This window comes from Lissotriton helveticus, chromosome 3_1 (assembly GCF_964261635.1).
Source record: "Lissotriton helveticus chromosome 3_1, aLisHel1.1, whole genome shotgun sequence".
NCBI classification, from domain to species: domain Eukaryota; kingdom Metazoa; phylum Chordata; class Amphibia; order Caudata; family Salamandridae; genus Lissotriton; species Lissotriton helveticus.
Window position 1 is genome coordinate 1,899,580,008 of NC_136061.1, and position 18,875 is coordinate 1,899,598,882.

Here is an 18,875-nt window from a genome sequence, read left to right on the forward strand (position 1 = left end):
ATAAAATGTTATTATCCCACAAAAGGATAACAGGAGCTATTTTGAAAGAGCAACGCTCCTGTGTAATTAGACCAATAGCTGTTGTTCTTGATATTTATGAAGCTAAAGGGGTTAGTTCTGCTCTGTATGGGGCGGAGCTTTGGGGTTCATCCATTACCAATGAATTGCCAAAATCCGAACCGCAGTTTTGTAGGGCGATTATGTCACTTCCCCAGGGCACCCCTACGGTCCCATTAATGCTTGATCTAGGCTGTCGCCCGATTGAAGATGTAGCAAGATTACGTCCACTCTTACTATGGGCACGATTGTGGCGAGTGCCGGAACTTAGTAAATATGCGCAAGGCCTCGCAGAAATTATGTCCTTGTCAGGGTGGCACAAAATCAAATGGCTGAGTGACATTAAAATCTTGCTATTTAATTTGGGCTTAAAAGATTCTTGGGCTAACAAATCTTCTCCTCCAAAGGCAATCCTTAAGAAACTTTATTGGAACTGGATTATGTTACAACGAAACACTAACGCTTCTATGGGCAGACTTACTGAAGAGTTCTTAAAATTTAAGGACTCTCCAAAATGTGAACTTTATCTGGACGCTATTGGCAAACCTTTTGATAGGGCTCTTTATTTCAAATTTAGAACAGGAACTCTGCCATTGTATACCTTCTCCTCAAGATGGAATCTGCCTGCACAAACTGTAGAGCTTTGCCCAGTATGTTTAGCTAAACCAGAGACATTGGCACATTTTATGTTCGAATGTGGAGAGTACAATTTACCTAGGAAAATATGGCTTAAAAATCTTTGTCGCCAATTGGGCACCAGGCGCCACTCAGACGCAATTCGTGTACTAATGTCTGATAGCCGTACTACCTATGCTTGTGCTCTCGCTAAATTTTTATCATGGGCTTGGTTAATCCGAGCCAAAAGGCTTAAATCAATTGTTTAATTTCTCTTTTAACTCATGATGTGTGAATAATTGTATATGTGTAGATTCTTTTTGCAATCTGTTTTACTTTTGGCTTCTTTTATTGTACCTATGAATTTTATGTGAAGCTTTTATGATAATCTTTTTTATCGAAATAAAGCCTTTTTGACTTTGACTTTGATATATATATATATATATATATATATATATTCAACACAAGGTGTCCCTCTTTAAAAGACACACAGAGCACACTAGGGGTTGTTTGCTCAGCTCCTTTATTGCACTTGGCATGACGCGTTTCGTCTTCCGACTTCCTCAGATGCAGCGTGCAATATGAGAAAGCTGTCAATTTCACGAGCATTTAAAAGTCAGCCTTGGCTCCTCCTTTCCCGGCATCAGCGAAGAGGGACTTAGCCCATGATCCTCCCCCTTCGAGTTTCTTCGGTGCCATCTTGAAGTGTGTTTTGTGATTTAGTTGTTATTGGTGCAATGTTGATATTTATTGCTTGGCATATTATACATAGTCCTCCATGCGTCCTGGATACAACACACACTTTAGTTGAAGCCGATGGTACATTCAGCCGGTAATACTTGTTAAGCCCTTTGGTCCGCTTTGCCCCTTTGCGCTGGCCGTTGGTCGGAAAGCCGCTTCTGTGCAAGCTGTTTTAAGTAAACAGCATTGCCATGTGTAAGTCACAGTCCAAACTTGTTGGCAGATAGCGGAGCTCCTTGACAGCGGCGGTTCAGGCAGGCAAATATCCGCAGATTAGAACACAAAACGCCACTCTCCTGCCGAACTACTTGAGGCGGGTGCTTCTGTCGTGCAAGCGGCATTGCACGTAAAATATTCAACACAAGGTGTCCCTCTTTAAAAGACACACAGAGCACACTAGGGGTTGTTTGCTCAGCTCCTTTATTGCACTTGGCATGACGCGTTTCGTCTTCCGACTTCCTCAGATGCAGCGTGCAATATGAGAAAGCTGTCAATTTCACGAGCATTTAAAAGTCAGCCTTGGCTCCTCCTTTCCCGGCATCAGCGAAGAGGGACTTAGCCCATGATCCTCCCCCTTCGAGTTTCTTCGGTGCCATCTTGAAGTGTGTTTTGTGATTTAGTTGTTATTGGTGCAATGTTGATATTTATTGCTTGGCATATTATACATAGTCCTCCATGCGTCCTGGATACAACACACACTTTAGTTGAAGCCGATGGTACATTCAGCCGGTAATACTTGTTAAGCCCTTTGGTCCGCTTTGCCCCTTTGCGCTGGCCGTTGGTCGGAAAGCCGCTTCTGTGCAAGCTGTTTTAAGTAAACAGCATTGCCATGTGTAAGTCACAGTCCAAACTTGTTGGCAGATAGCGGAGCTCCTTGACAGCGGCGGTTCAGGCAGGCAAATATCCGCAGATTAGAACACAAAACGCCACTCTCCTGCCGAACTACCTGAGGCGGGTGCTTCTGTCGTGCAAGCGGCATTGCACGTAAAATATTCAACACAAGGTGTCCCTCTTTAAAAGACACACAGAGCACACTAGGGGTTGTTTGCTCAGCTCCTTTATTGCACTTGGCATGACGCGTTTCGTCTTCCGACTTCCTCAGATGCAGCGTGCAATATGAGAAAGCTGTCAATTTCACGAGCATTTAAAAGTCAGCCTTGGCTCCTCCTTTCCCGGCATCAGCGAAGAGGGACTTAGCCCATGATCCTCCCCCTTCGAGTTTCTTCGGTGCCATCTTGAAGTGTGTTTTGTGATTTAGTTGTTATTGGTGCAATGTTGATATTTATTGCTTGGCATATTATACATAGTCCTCCATGCGTCCTGGATACAACACACACTTTAGTTGAAGCCGATGGTACATTCAGCCGGTAATACTTGTTAAGCCCTTTGGTCCGCTTTGCCCCTTTGCGCTGGCCGTTGGTCGGAAAGCCGCTTCTGTGCAAGCTGTTTTAAGTAAACAGCATTGCCATGTGTAAGTCACAGTCCAAACTTGTTGGCAGATAGCGGAGCTCCTTGACAGCGGCGGTTCAGGCAGGCAAATATCCGCAGATTAGAACACAAAACGCCACTCTCCTGCCGAACTACTTGAGGCGGGTGCTTCTGTCGTGCAAGCGGCATTGCACGTAAAATATTCAACACAAGGTGTCCCTCTTTAAAAGACACACAGAGCACACTAGGGGTTGTTTGCTCAGCTCCTTTATTGCACTTGGCATGACGCGTTTCGTCTTCCGACTTCCTCAGATGCAGCGTGCAATATGAGAAAGCTGTCAATTTCACGAGCATTTAAAAGTCAGCCTTGGCTCCTCCTTTCCCGGCATCAGCGAAGAGGGACTTAGCCCATGATCCTCCCCCTTCGAGTTTCTTCGGTGCCATCTTGAAGTGTGTTTTGTGATTTAGTTGTTATTGGTGCAATGTTGATATTTATTGCTTGGCATATTATACATAGTCCTCCATGCGTCCTGGATACAACACACACTTTAGTTGAAGCCGATGGTACATTCAGCCGGTAATACTTGTTAAGCCCTTTGGTCCGCTTTGCCCCTTTGCGCTGGCCGTTGGTCGGAAAGCCGCTTCTGTGCAAGCTGTTTTAAGTAAACAGCATTGCCATGTGTAAGTCACAGTCCAAACTTGTTGGCAGATAGCGGAGCTCCTTGACAGCGGCGGTTCAGGCAGGCAAATATCCGCAGATTAGAACACAAAACGCCACTCTCCTGCCGAACTACTTGAGGCGGGTGCTTCTGTCGTGCAAGCGGCATTGCACGTAAAATATTCAACACAAGGTGTCCCTCTTTAAAAGACACACAGAGCACACTAGGGGTTGTTTGCTCAGCTCCTTTATTGCACTTGGCATGACGCGTTTCGTCTTCCGACTTCCTCAGATGCAGCGTGCAATATGAGAAAGCTGTCAATTTCACGAGCATTTAAAAGTCAGCCTTGGCTCCTCCTTTCCCGGCATCAGCGAAGAGGGACTTAGCCCATGATCCTCCCCCTTCGAGTTTCTTCGGTGCCATCTTGAAGTGTGTTTTGTGATTTAGTTGTTATTGGTGCAATGTTGATATTTATTGCTTGGCATATTATACATAGTCCTCCATGCGTCCTGGATACAACACACACTTTAGTTGAAGCCGATGGTACATTCAGCCGGTAATACTTGTTAAGCCCTTTGGTCCGCTTTGCCCCTTTGCGCTGGCCGTTGGTCGGAAAGCCGCTTCTGTGCAAGCTGTTTTAAGTAAACAGCATTGCCATGTGTAAGTCACAGTCCAAACTTGTTGGCAGATAGCGGAGCTCCTTGACAGCGGCGGTTCAGGCAGGCAAATATCCGCAGATTAGAACACAAAACGCCACTCTCCTGCCGAACTACTTGAGGCGGGTGCTTCTGTCGTGCAAGCGGCATTGCACGTAAAATATTCAACACAAGGTGTCCCTCTTTAAAAGACACACAGAGCACACTAGGCGTTGTTTGCTCAGCTCCTTTATTGCACTTGGCATGACGCGTTTCGTCTTCCGACTTCCTCAGATGCAGCGTGCAATATGAGAAAGCTGTCAATTTCACGAGCATTTAAAAGTCAGCCTTGGCTCCTCCTTTCCCGGCATCAGCGAAGAGGGACTTAGCCCATGATATGTGTATATATATATATATATATATATATATATATATATATATATATATGTGTATATGGAAACACAGCTCCTCCTCAGCACGCTCTGCGCTCGCAGCCACCGCTTCCACGCCAGCAAGTAGAGGAACGGACCTGCAAAGTCAGCAAGAAGTTATTTATTTAAACAAAACCCACAGAACCAAGTACGACTGCTGCTTCGCTTTAGTGACCCCCAGGGTACCGGGGTGGTGCATACTCCGTGGCTGGACGGCCACGTTAAAGCCCCTGAAGAGAAGCATATGGAGCTTCGAAACGCGTCGGGCAGATCCCGTACGGAGCGGCGTCTACGAGTGGATCCCCGTCCTCACCTATACATAAACCAAGCTGCTGTTCGTGTGCTACTCAAAAGTGGACACCTTCGAGCATTGATTTATACGCGGCCGTCCAGCCGCGGAGTATGCACCACCCCGGTACCCTGGGGGTCACTAAAGTGAAGCAGCAGTCGTACTTGGAATCGAGGACGGGCCCACTTGTGGAGTCCATAGAGGACTTGATTGTGTGCTTCCCGGACCACACTTCCCAGAATGCACAGTCTCATTTGAGCCTCCCATCGGTGGGTGTGTTATATATAAAATGGGGAAGTGGGTCGGCGGTTGCGCACACCGCTTCCGTTAAAGCCCCTGAAGAGAAGCATATGGAGCTTCGAAACGCGTCGGGCAGATCCCGTACGGAGCGGCGTCTACGAGTGGATCCCCGTCCTCACCTATACATAAACCAAGCTGCTGTTCGCGTGCTACTCAAAGGTGGACACCTTCGAGCATTGATATATATATATATATATGTATATATATATATCCAGGAAACCTGCCACATCCAAAATTCTTGAAACCAGGAAAAGCAGGCACGGATCACCAAGTATGTACTTGAAATTTCTTTTAATCCAAGTAGGCCATTACACGTTTCGGTCGAAAGGCCTTGATCACACGACTACGCTCATACATGCAGACCCTCCTTTTAAAGTGACAAGTGCAGTTAGTGGATTTAGTTTCGGAAATAGACATGAAAGAAAAACTAAATAGAGTATTTCTGAATTATCCATGTGTTTCAATCTAATATATATAATTAGTTGAATAAAGATAAATAAGACATTTGATTTGTCATTCATAGCCCTAGGACAATTAAACATAGAAAATCTTTATAAAGTAGAGAATTCCACCATAAATAAAGATTAAAAAAACAGCATAATTCTATTAGTCATGTCTTGAAACACTTTGTTTTTTTAAAAACACATGAAAATATTCATAAATATATATAAAAATATATCAATAAAAATATATAAATATATCATATATATAAATTCATTTTTAGATTCATTATATTTCTGAATCATAAACAGTCTATGTGTTCCTATGGGCCCAAACACACTTCTATTCAGAATCACAATTGTTGCTTAAATGTATAATTCTGATGTTTACATACCTAGTCTTATATTGAATTCCATATTACTGTTTCTACGAAATTCATCTTTGATTTTAAAAAAAGTCTGTTGCCTTAAAAAATCCTACTATGTATTTGTTTTTAATGCCTGTGCAAATAAGTCACCAAAATGGATAGAGTGCAATTCCCCTAAATAGTGCAAAAGGTGCAATTAAAACCATGTTTATTTATTTTCAGCATGTCCTTCTTTTAATAGTTACATATTTAAAACAAAACTATCTCTATGGTTGGGGTAGGTTGGGCGGACCGTTTTAGTTCTGTTTTTTAATCATAAATCCCCGTATCTTGCTTTCTGTTGGTGGGTATTTACAGACTGTCTGATCTTTTCCTATTTCTTGTTACTTTAAAGACATGAGTAAAGATCCTCTGTGGTATTCAAACTCCCTGGGATCTTACTGTCAAAATTCAAAATATAACTTGTTTCCGGCTATCTTAACTGACCTTCCCTATCTCCTCCTCTTCTGTCAAGGGGGATGGCATCAATTAAATAGTAGGAAAAGTTGTTAAGATTGTTTTCATGCAACTCCTTAAAATGTCTTGCAACTGGATAAGAATGGTCATTATTGCAAATTGCCCTTATATGTTGCAATATGCTTTTGTGTGCAGGGAGTTTGGTACTTACTACATATCGCAATTTGCAAGAACATTCTAAAACATAGATTACAATTTCCGTTTTAAAATTTAAGGGTTTGTTAATCAATTGGATTTTTTTGTTAAAAGCTGACCTAAAAGATTTCGTATTAACCCCATATTGGCATGCTTAACAGCTCTTACATTAAGTAAAGCCATTTTGCAGCCACCATTTTTTGGTATCTCTCACTTCAGGGTTGCTGCTTACCAGACTGTTGTGCATTGATGGGGCTCTTTCATAGGTTATTCCTAACCTATTAGGCATACCTTCGCCAATTACTGGGTCGCTTTTGACTATGGACCAGTTGCGTTGCATGATTCTTTGGATTTCTCGCTGTTGGGTATTTATGATAGAATTAATCGGGTCTCAGATGCTGATTGGTCCACACTTGACTCCCTGGTACTTTTACTTTGTAGGAAAAGGGACCTATCTTGCTCATTGGATTTTTAAATTGCGGCCTCAACTGTTTTGCTGGAATATCCTCGTGCAAGGAATCTCTTTTTACTTTCATATTGGGCAAGCTGAAGATCTTCTTTGGTACTGCATATTCTTTTTATTCTTATCATTCCCCCATAGGGGATACTCTCAATTAGATATCGGGGATGAAAACTACTGGAGTGCAACACCGAATTTTCGGCTGTCTTTTTTCTAAACATTTTTGTCTCCAGAGTATTATCTGCTAAATAAATCTCTACATCCAAAAATTGAATGTTCTTATCACTGATAGTAGCAGTGAATTGCAGATATATGTTGTTTATATTGATCGCAGCCACAAAATCATTGGCCTCTTCCTTTGTTCCTTCCCATTTAACAAATAAATCAGCGATGTACCTGAAATATGCCTTAACATTCTTTGACACATATTCCTTATGTCTTATCCCCCAAACCAGCTTCTCCCACCAGCCCATGAACAAACAGGCATAGCTGGGGGAGAAGCTGGCACCCATTGCGACTCTGCGCATTTGTTGATAGTATGTTTTGTCAAATAAAAATACATTATTATTTAAACAAAAACTAATCATGTTCATCAACATAGCATCGTGAGGGGTTAAAACATTCTCATCTGTTCTCAAGTAAAATTCCAGTGCACGCAATCCATCACTATGATTAATACATGTGAATAATGATACAACATCCAAAGTTATTAAAAGAAAATACTCTTCCCACTTGAAATCTTTCATTTTTGAGATGCAATCACTTGTGTTTGTAATATAAGATGGTAATGTTTTCACATAGTCTTGTAAAAAATAGTCAACATAAATTGAGGTGTTCTCTATTAGACTATTTTGGACTGAAATAATCGGTTGCCCTGTGGGTTTGGCTGTGTTTTTATGGATTTTAGGAATTAAGTAAATGTTAGGCACCCTTGGATTGTCATTCCCAATACATTTGTACTCATCGGTGGTTATCAAACCTGCAGCTTTCCAAGCCACCAATTTTCTATAGTATTCTCCATAAATTCTTTTAAGTGCAAAATGTTGCTGGTATGGTAGCATGTCCTGTCATTTAATTGTGACAGAGCTTCTTCCATGTAGTCTTGTCTCTTCCATAAAACTACATTTCCCCCTTTGTCTGATCCTCGGATTATTATGTTGTCATTTTTTTGCAGTTTGGATATCAATTGACGATATTGCTTGTTTCTGTTACTCACTTTTTTTGGGGGTTTTGAATCTTGAAATGTAATTTCTTGATATCCTGTACCACATGCTCATTAAAGATATCAATATCATCTCTTAACATGACCGGGGTAAACGTGAATTTTTTCTTGAAAGGGGTTTGTTTTGTGGTCCCCTCCCTCAAGGTGACAACCATATTGGGACTGGAGCATTCAATTAGTTTTGTCTTGCCTCGCAAAGCAACCAGAGTTTCAAGAAGTGCTGATTCTGTACTGGTCTCCCCTGTCACAGATTTATTAGACAATGATTTCTGTGATAACGCAAAATGTTTCTTTAGTTTGAGCTTTCATATACATTTATATATATACATCCTTGTATTGGCATAATCGAAATTCGATTCAGGACAGTATGATATGCCCAATTCTAAAATTTGTTTCTCTGCCATGTTTAGGTTGATGTCGGAAAGATTAATCACAGTTTTTTCTATCTCATCCTTAATCTTTACTTGCGGTTCCACCAGCCGCAGCCCCGCTGTTTGGTTGAGTTTGGCTTTCCTTCCGGCTTTTCTCCTTTGCCTGCGGCGGTGGTTTCTTCTCTTCCTGCTTGTTTCTTTTGAGTTCTCGGGCGGAGTGATTACCTCCGTTCTTCCGCTAAAAAATCAAGCTCTTCTGCTGGTGAGGGCTTTCGGCGACTACTGCTTGTGGATGCCTGCACCAAATCATTTTCTGCCTCACTTTCAATTGCTGAACTTAAATCCGAGTAGGTTGTCTGAAGATATTGATTTTTGGATGATTTAGATTTTTGCATATTTCCTTCAGCAACATTATATTTACTAGACTTAAAGGCATCATATTTCTTGGAAAAAGGGAAGATTCTTCCTGTTTCATAGTCCACTTGGTCTCTGTGGAATTTAAACGCTTTGCGTTCCTTCACTTTATCCTCCTCTCTGCGTAATCTAATTGTAATCTCTTCCTTAAGTTTGGTTAGTTCATCACTTTTGCCCAACAGATCAATTTCTTCATTGAATTTCTCAATTTTTTCATGTAACAATTTACGGTCAATTTCGGCATATTTTACTAGTATCGCCACCAATCTCCGTGAAGAATCTAGATATCATTCTGCCCAGTCTTTCATCATCTCCGGATTGGGCTGATCATAGCTTGGTGCTGTGAGAATTCTTAGATTTGTGTTTCCACCATTTGCCTTGCTCGGCGCGCATCAGCTTTTCCAAATTCCGTATTTTTTCTTTTAATGTCACATTTGAAGTGCCCACATTCATACTGCGTGTAATGGGCTGTACACCTTTATGGGGTATATTGCTGAACATCTCAGAGGCCGCCGGCTCCCGTTCTCTAAGCGTTTCCGCTGGTCAGGTAATTAGTATATACACAGAAGATACCTGCAGATAGCGCAGAAAATACGAGCCACACCAGGTTGCAATTAGGAAAAGTTTGCGGTTTATCCGGCAAAAAAATAAATATATATATATATATATATAAATATCAGTGATGTCATTTGAGATGTCATCAGTGATGTCATCAGTGAAGTCATCAGTGATGTCATCAGTGATGTCACTGACCATGTCATGAATGATGTAATATGTGACATCATCAGCAGTGGATTGCGGGCACGCGAGTTATAGTGAGTCCAACTACTATAACGTGGGAATTTCAATGGTTTTGTATGAGTAAAATGTCCAGCTAACTATAATTGGTGTGAAACCTATGGTTTTTTCAATGAATTTCAAAGGTTTTTTAAATGCTAATTCCTAACTATAATGAGTGTTAAACCTATGGTTTTTTTCAGTGAATTTCAATGGTTTTTTAAATGCTAATTCCTAACTATAAAGTTTGTGAAACCTATGGTTTTTTCAGTGAATGTCATAGTTTTTTTAAAAGCTAATTCCTTTGTATATCGACTTTGTAACCTACGTTTTTTATTAGCTGTTTTTTACAAAAATTAATTATATTTAAAAAAATATATATTTGTTCAATGTATATATATTTTTTTAACATTTTTTCCTGGTGCGCTCAGGGTGCGCGCACAGGTAAGGTTACCCGTATCATTTTGTCTTGGAGCGCTCAGGGTGCGCGCACCGGTAAGCTCTCCCGAGAGCGCAGCGAGAGCGCTAATTCTGCGTTCGTAAAACAAAAATATGCATGAGAACTGAATAATAATGCAAGACATTCAGTACCATACTTATTAAAGCAGTATTTTTGATTTTTCGAATGAAAATGATTTTGCATTTCCGTAAAGCTACCAAAACGTCACTCAGGCGAGCTGCGTAAGCGCCCCCGGAAGCGCCTACGTTCGCGCCGCGTAAGCGCCCCCGGAAGCGCTCCGGTGCGCGCAGCGTAAGCGTGTCAAGTCATGTGACCTTAAATTAACACTTTTCATTGGTTGCTAACATTTTTTTTTCCAAAGAATGAAATCCCCACCCATTTCCTTCACTTGTTCTTTCACTTTTGTGACTGCAAGACCTGTCTTTTTCCTGCTTAATATTTTTGGGATTATCATGGCTGCTGCAAGACCCTCCAGTAGCAGTGAGGACTCAGATGGGTTCATAGAAGAAGAGGCTCCTCAGCCCAGGGTAAGAGAACACTTCATATGGAAGTTTTTTTCCATTCCAGATGATAAAAAAAAAAGTAAATGCTCCAAAGGTGGAGTGCCGAATTTGTCACACTGTCCTGTCACGGGGTGACCCTACCAGAAAATGTTCATTTGGAAATTCCACCATGATTCAGCACGTCCAGAGGAGGCACCCACAGAACTATGCCCGGGAGAGTGTCAGGGCTCTGGCACGAGAGGCTCCAAGGGATGGTGCCTCTACTTCAACTGGAGGAGCAACTACATCGGTGAGGGGGCGACCAGAGAAGCTGATCCCCAATATTCAACCTATTTTTAATGAGGCATCCATCAAATGCAAACATTGTGATGCCCTAATTTGTTACGGGGAACAAAGTATTTTGAACATTGCTCGAGCATTAGAGAACCACCGCTGCCGTCCCCAGCCCTGTATTCTTAAAAAAATGAAAAAGAGTAACTGAAGTGGAGTGCAGTGAGAGAGGAGAGGAAAATGAGTGAGAAAGCAAAGAAAGAGACGAGAGGGGAAGGGAAGTGGAGTAGGGGGACTGACAGAAGGTGAGTGTGGGAGGTGAGAGGAGGAGAGTGAACATGCGGAATGAGGATAAGTGAAGAAAATGTTGTAAAGGAACGGGGATGTGGAAGGGTAAGAAAAGAGCAGTGATGTTTAGGAAAGACTGGAGATACAGACTGGATAAAGGCAAGTGAGTGTGAGACAAGGTGAGTAAGGGAGTAAAAAGACAGAGAAAGTGAAAGAAAAAGTGAGAGTAGAAGACTGAGGGCCTCATTTATGAGGCCATGCGTCACTGTTACGCCGCCGGTGCGTCACTTTTTGTGACGCACCAGTGGTGTAAAAAAAGGGCCTTGTTGAGTCATATTTACAAAGTGACGCATCTAGGTAAATGTGTCACTTTGTAAACCCCTGTGCCATATTATACCTGCGCCAGTTATAATGTATGCAAAGGGGGCATATTGACGCAAGGAAGGGTCGTAGAAGTGACGCAGTAAAATCTATGAGATTTCACTGCATCTCTTTTAGGACGTCGTTGCGACAAAATCTTGCGCCTGCCTCACAGCAGGCGTAAGACTGACGCAGACCGTTTCACATGGGGCTTGCCCCATGTGAAAGGATGCATTGCTGGAGTTGCGTCACTTTTGTGACACATTCCAGCAATGCGTCACTTTTGCGCTTACAGATACGTCAGAAATACGGACATATCTGTAACTCCTTGCGACATGATGCATCATACATTAAATATGACGCATCAGGAATGTCTTAAGGAGAGCGCACTGAGAAGTGACGCATCGCTGCTGTCATGCAGCGATGCGTCATTTCTCATAAATGTGGCCCTGAGTGAGGGAGGAAAGAAACATAAGTGAGGGAGTGTGGCTGTGTTATAGGGAGTGAGCGTGATAGAAGAGGAGAGCGACTAAGGGGTCAGAGAGAATGAGGGTAACACAGAGAGAAAGAGGGAAGGAGAGTGTAGAACTACGAAGACAGAGGGAGTAAGAGAAGGAGTTAGTGAAGTGGAATAAGGAGATTAAGGGAAGAGAAAAGAGTGAAGGAGCAAAAGAAGGAAAGAGACAGGAAAGAAAGTAAAGGTTAAGGTCTGAAAGAAGGTGGGTGTGGGAGTATGGCTGAGTTATAGGGAGTGAGCGTAACAGAAGAGGAGTGAGAGACTAAAGGGATGGAGAGAATGAGGCTAACAAAGAGAGAATGAGGGAAGGGAGTGTAGAAGTAAGACGACAGACGGAGTAAGAGAAGGAATTAGTGAAGTGGAGTAAGGAGAGTAAGAGAAGGGAAAAAAGTGAAGGAGTGAAGGAAGGGAAGAGAGAGGAAATAAAATAAAACAGAAGGTCTGAAAGAAGGTGAGTGTGGGAGTATGGCTCAGTTATAGGGAGTGAGTGTGATAGAAGAGGAGTGAGAGACTAAGAGGACGGAGAGAATGGGGGTAACAGAGAGAGAGAGAGAGAGAGAAGGAGAGTGAGTAAATTAGAGGACAGAGGGATTGAGAGAAGGAGTTACTGAAATGGAGTAAGGGGAGTAAGGGAAGGGAAAAGAGTGAAGGAGCGAAGGATGGGAAGACAGAGGAAGGAAAGTAAAGGAAAAGGTCTGAAAGAAGGTAAGTGTAGGAGTATGGCTGAGTTATAGGGAGTGAGCGTGATAGAAAAATGTAAATATGCCTCTCTTTTTTTGTATATTCTATCTCAATTTATGCCATTAAAAAAAACCTTTAACATCTCTCATAGCATTTCATACTCTTCTCTGGGTGCCAATTTTATTATTCTGCATGCATTTTCTACTTGTACCCATGTCAAACATTGCGCAAGAGTCTTGTAAATATGCCCCTCTTTATCTTATATTCCTTCTCAATTGATACCATTACTGAAATACTTTATGCATCTCCCATACCATTTCATATGGTTTTCTATCTGCTATTCCTATCCTTCTCCATACATTCACTGCTTCCACCCATGCTAAAGGTTGCACAAGGCGCTTCAAAAAAAGGAGCATATTTACAAGTCCAATGAAACCATTACACAATTTCTAAACCAGCATTGAATCCAAGCATAAAAAACGATTTATAAAGAAGTCTACCTTATAAACACACAGCTAACATTATGGAAAAAGAAAAAAATATAATTCCTTAATTCACACAGACACTCACTGTGATACTTGTCAAAAATCTTTAAGCTCTCTATCTTTTTTAAAACAATCATTACTCACCTTTAAAAATGCTTTGGAAGAAGTAAAACAGCGTCAGTCACAGTCAACAGATATTCTTAAGCAGAATCTCTGAATAATGCTACCTTCACTGGAGCCTTTCAATAATGGCACAGATTCTTTCTTATTTCAGATCCATATTCTTGTACATAGCCAATAAAAATTGTTCCCACACAAATTCAAAACCAAACTGCACATTTTAATTGGTGGCACATTTCAAGACTTTGAAACTCACATAACATTCACCCATCCCCCAGTGCCCATTTACCCTGTAACCATGGTAACTCCCTCTTAAACCAGCACACAGTTCACAAGTTCATCATACTATGTTGCAAAACAATCCTTCAAGGCTGTTTGACCTCTCAATCTACTAGCTAATGAAATGCAATGTTTCTTTAAATGACTTTTTCTCAACCATTGAAATGACGTCTTACAAAAAAAAGCATGCACCCTAATTTTCAGTGGAGATTTTTAACAAAGCTCCAATCAATTATGGTTATTCAAATGCACTGATTCACAACCACTTTTTTCATTATCAAACTGCCATTTCATTTCTACAACTCATCTGACTAGAAGCACATCTACATTCAAAATGACAAAAGTCTGGTTTGTGGGTCATAGCTATGTCCACTGGTGTCAAAACTACGCAGCTAACAGAGGTAGTTACAATCTTGATTTACCAAATGTGGACATTGTATGGATTGGACAGACAGGATTGAGGAGTCACCAATTGATACCATTGGTAAAATCCTTTATGCATTTACCACAGCCTGACCTTATAATTGTGCACTGTGGTGGAAATGACTTAGGCACTTTAACTGGGGTAAGTCTGGAAATGCTTTTAAAAGACATCTTTGGGCAATTGATGTAACTTTTTTCAAAAACTGCCTTGGTATTTTCTAATATATGTCAAAGGTAAAAATGGAACTGGTCCAACCAATTTTTTCCACAGATTGAGAAAGCAAGGAAACATGTAAATAAAACTGTTTCTGCATACCTCAGAGACTATGGTATGGGTTCCATTTACCACAACAACTTGCGTTACAACATGCAAGACATCTATAGGAGAGATGGTGTGCATTTTACAGATGAGGGGAATAGAGTTTTCCTCTTGAATATAAGACTCTGCATTGGTACCTACTTGTAGGTACAAAAAACACCCACTTAACAATACACCTCTTTTCAGAGCTAACTTACCTCTAAACGCTCTACATAATTTTTTTACTCTATTTTTTTACACTGTTTTTCCCCGTGGTGCGCTCAGGGTGCGCGTACCGGAGCGCGCACCTGGGAGCGCACCCAGCGCTTACCCCGCGAAAATTAAAAAAAATATATATATTTTTTTTGCCCTTAAGAATCCTTCTAGGCCCCCCTCAGAAAACCTAGGGGGTCAGGGGGTGTCTACTCTGCCCCCTTTTAATTATTTCCCCCTTTCTTTTTCACCTCTTGTGTCTCGATTCTACCGAGAGACAAGATGGCGGACTCTCCGGACTGTTTAGAATGTTGACAGACACCCGACAACCAATCAGCTTTCCGCTCGTGCACTCCCGTAGCGCGCCGGGTGCGCTCCCCGGTACGCGTACCGGTGAGCGCTCGGAGCACGCCTATAGATATATATGTGTTTTTGAAGTTAATTTTCAAAAAAACCACTGGAGCAATTTTCAACAAATATAGCAAAGGCACATCTGCGTACCAGTCCCTACAATTTTGCCAATTTGGCGTAATTCCGTTCAGCGGTTCGGGCTGTAGACTTGTCAGACCGTCCTATGGAAATTAACATGGGAAAAAAACATTTTGGGACCCTCCCTTTTTTCTCAGCCCCCACTTCATGAATCCCCCCCGAAACTTTCAGGGAAGGAGCGCAGCGGAGCTGGCCAAAATTTGGGAAAATTACACACAAATTCCTCCACCGGCGCCAAAGTTATTCCCAATAGAATGTTGCGGATTTCCTATGGTAGCCAATCCTAACTATGACTACCTACTGGCGACCGCCAGTAGGTAATATATACATATACACCACACTCCTTCGCTGTCGGCAAGAAGTTGAGCACACACGGGGGTCCCAGTTAAAACTGCACTTTTATTAATCACTCGGCATGACGCGTTCCATTCTTACGAACTTCCTCAGATGCCGTGATGTAGTGAACTGTTTGCCGCCCTCAGTTTAAAAACACAGTGTCCCTCTACGGTTGGTTGGATGCACTGCAGGCACTGCTGTGGGGAAAACATGGCCCAGACTCAGCTATGTGAGTCCGTGCGGAACAGACACCTAGCGTTAGTACTGGCCCAAGTGGATGCTGTCTGCTCCTCCCCCCTCGGCTTGACTTTGATCTTCTGTGGCTCGGTCTTTGCACAGACAGCAGTTCCTCTGTCCCCTTACACCACCGCTACATTATTATTTAAACAAAAACTAATCATGTTCATCAACATAGCATCGTGAGGGGTTAAAACATTCTCATCTGTTCTCAAGTAAAATTCCAGTGCACGCAATCCATCACTATGATTAATACATGTGTATAATGATACAACATCCAAAGTTATTAAAAGAAAATACTCTTCCCACTTCAAATCTTTCATTTTTGAGATGCATTCACTTGTGTTTCTAATATAAGATGGTAATGTTTTCACATAGTCTTGTAAAAAATAGTCAACATAAATTGAGGTGTTCTCTATTAGACTATTTTGGACTGAAATAATTGGTTGCCCTGTGGGTTTGGCTGTGTTTTTATATGGATTTTAGGAATTAAGTAAATGTTAGGCACCCTTGGATTGTCATTCCCAATACATTTGTACTCATCGGTGGTTATCAAACCTGCAGCTTTCCAAGCCACCAATTTTCTATAGTATTCTCCATAAATTCTTTTAAGTGCAACATGTTGCTGGTATGGTAGCATGTCCTGTCATTTAATTGTGACAGAGCTTCTTCCATGTAGAATTATCTCTTCCATAAAACTACATTTCCCCCTTTGTCTGATCCTCGGATTATTATGTTGTCATTTTTTTGCAGTTTGGATATCAATTGACGATATTGCTTGTTTCTGTTACTCACTTTTTTTGGGGGTTTTGAATCTTGAAATGTAATTTCTTGATATCCTGTACCACATGCTCATTAAAGATATCAATATCATCTCTTAACATGACCGGGGTAAACGTGAATTTTTTCTTGAAAGGGGTTTGTTTTGTGGTCCCCTCCCTCAAGGTGACAACCATATTGGGACTGGAGCATTCAATTTGTTTTGTCTCGCCTCGCAAAGCAACTAGAGTTTCAAGAAGTGCTGATTCTGTACTGGTCTCCCCTGTCACAGATTTATTAGACAATGATTTCTGTGATAACGCAAAATGTTTCTTTAGTTTGAGCTTTCGTATACATTTATATATATCCATCCTTGTATTGGCATAATCGAAATTCAATTCAGGACAGTATGATAAGCCCAATGCTAAAATTTGTTTCTCTTCCATGTTTAGGTTAATGTCGGAAAGATTAATCACAGTTTTTTCTATCTCATCCTTAATCTTTACTTGCGGTTCCACCAGCCGCAGCCCCGCTGTTTGGTTGAGTTTGGCTTTCCTTCCGGCTTTTCTCCTTTGCCTGCGGCAGTGGTTTCTTCTCTTCCTGCTTGTTTCTTTTGAGTTCTCGGGCGGAGTGATTACCTCCGTTCTTCCGCTAAAAAGTCAAGCTCTTCTGCAGGTGAGGGCTTTGGGCGACTACTGCTTGTGGATGCCTGCACCAAATCATTTTCTGCCTCACTTTCAATTCCTGAACTTAAATCAGAGTAGGTTGTCTGAAGATATTAATTTTTGGATGATTTAGATTTTTGCATATTTCCTTCAGCAACATTATATTTACTAGACTTAATGGCATCATATTTCTTGGAAAAAGGGAAGATTCTTCCTGTTTCATAGTCCACTTGGTCTCTGTGGAATTTAAACGCTTTGCGTTCCTTCACTTTATCCTCCTCTCTGCGTAATCTAATTGTCATCTCTTCCTTAAGTTTGGTTAATTCATCACTTTTGCCCAACAGATCAATTTCTTCATTGAATTTCTCAATTTTTTCATGTAACAATTTACGGTCAATTTCGGCATATTTTACTAGTATCGCCACCAATCTCCGTGAAGAATCTAGATTGCATGCTGCCCAGTCTTTCATCATCTCCGGATTGGGCTGATCATAGCTTGGTGCTGTGAGAATTCTTAGATTTGTGTTTTCACCATTTGCTTTGCTCGGCACGCATCAGCTTTTCCAAATTCCGTATTTTTTCTTTTAATGTCACATTTGAAGTGCCCACATTCATACTGCGTGTAATGGGCTGTACACCTTTATGGGGTATATTGCTGAACATCTCAGAGGCCGCCGGCTCCCGGTCTCTAAGCGTTTCCGCCAACATTGTTGGTCAGTTAATTAGTATATACACAGAAGATCCCTGCAGAGAGCGCAGAAAATACGAGCCACACCAGGTTGCAATTAGGAAAAGTTTGCGGTGTATCCGGCAAAAAAAAAAAATATATATATATATATAAATATCAGTGATGTCATCAGTGATGTCATTTGAGATGTCATCAGTGATGTCATCAGTGATGTCACTGACCATGTCATGAATGATGTAATATGTGACATCATCAGCAGTGGATTGCGGGCGCGCGAGTTATAGTGAGTCCAACTAACTATAACGTGGGAATTTCAATGGTTTTGTATGAGTAAAATGTCCAGCTAACTATAACTGGTGTGAAACCTATGGTTTTTTCAATGAATTTCAAAGGTTTTTTAAATGCTAATTCCTAACTATAACGAGTGTTAAACCTATGGTTTTTTCAGTGAATTTCAAAGGTTTTTTAAATGCTGATTCCTAACTATAACATTTGTGAAACCTATGGTTTTTTCAGTGAATGTCATAGTTTTTTTAACAGCTAATTCCTTTGTATATCGACTTTGTAACCTACGTTTTTTTTTATTAGCTGTTTTTCACAACAATTAATTATATTTAAAAAAAAAAAATTAATTGTTCAATGTATATATATTTTTTAAAAATTTTTCCTTGTGCGCTCAGGGTGCGCGCACCGGTAAGTTTACCAGTATCATTTTGTCTTGGAGCGCTCAGGGTGCGCGCACCGGTAAGCTCTCCCGAGAGCGCAGCGAAAGCGCTAATTCTGCGTTCGTAAAAATAAATATGTATGAAAACTAAATAATAATGCAAGACATTCAGTACCATACTTATTAAAGCAGTATTTTTGATTTTCCGAATTAAAATGATTTTGCATTTCCGTAAAGCTACCAAAACGCCACTCAGGCGCGCCGCGTAAGCGCCCCCGGAAG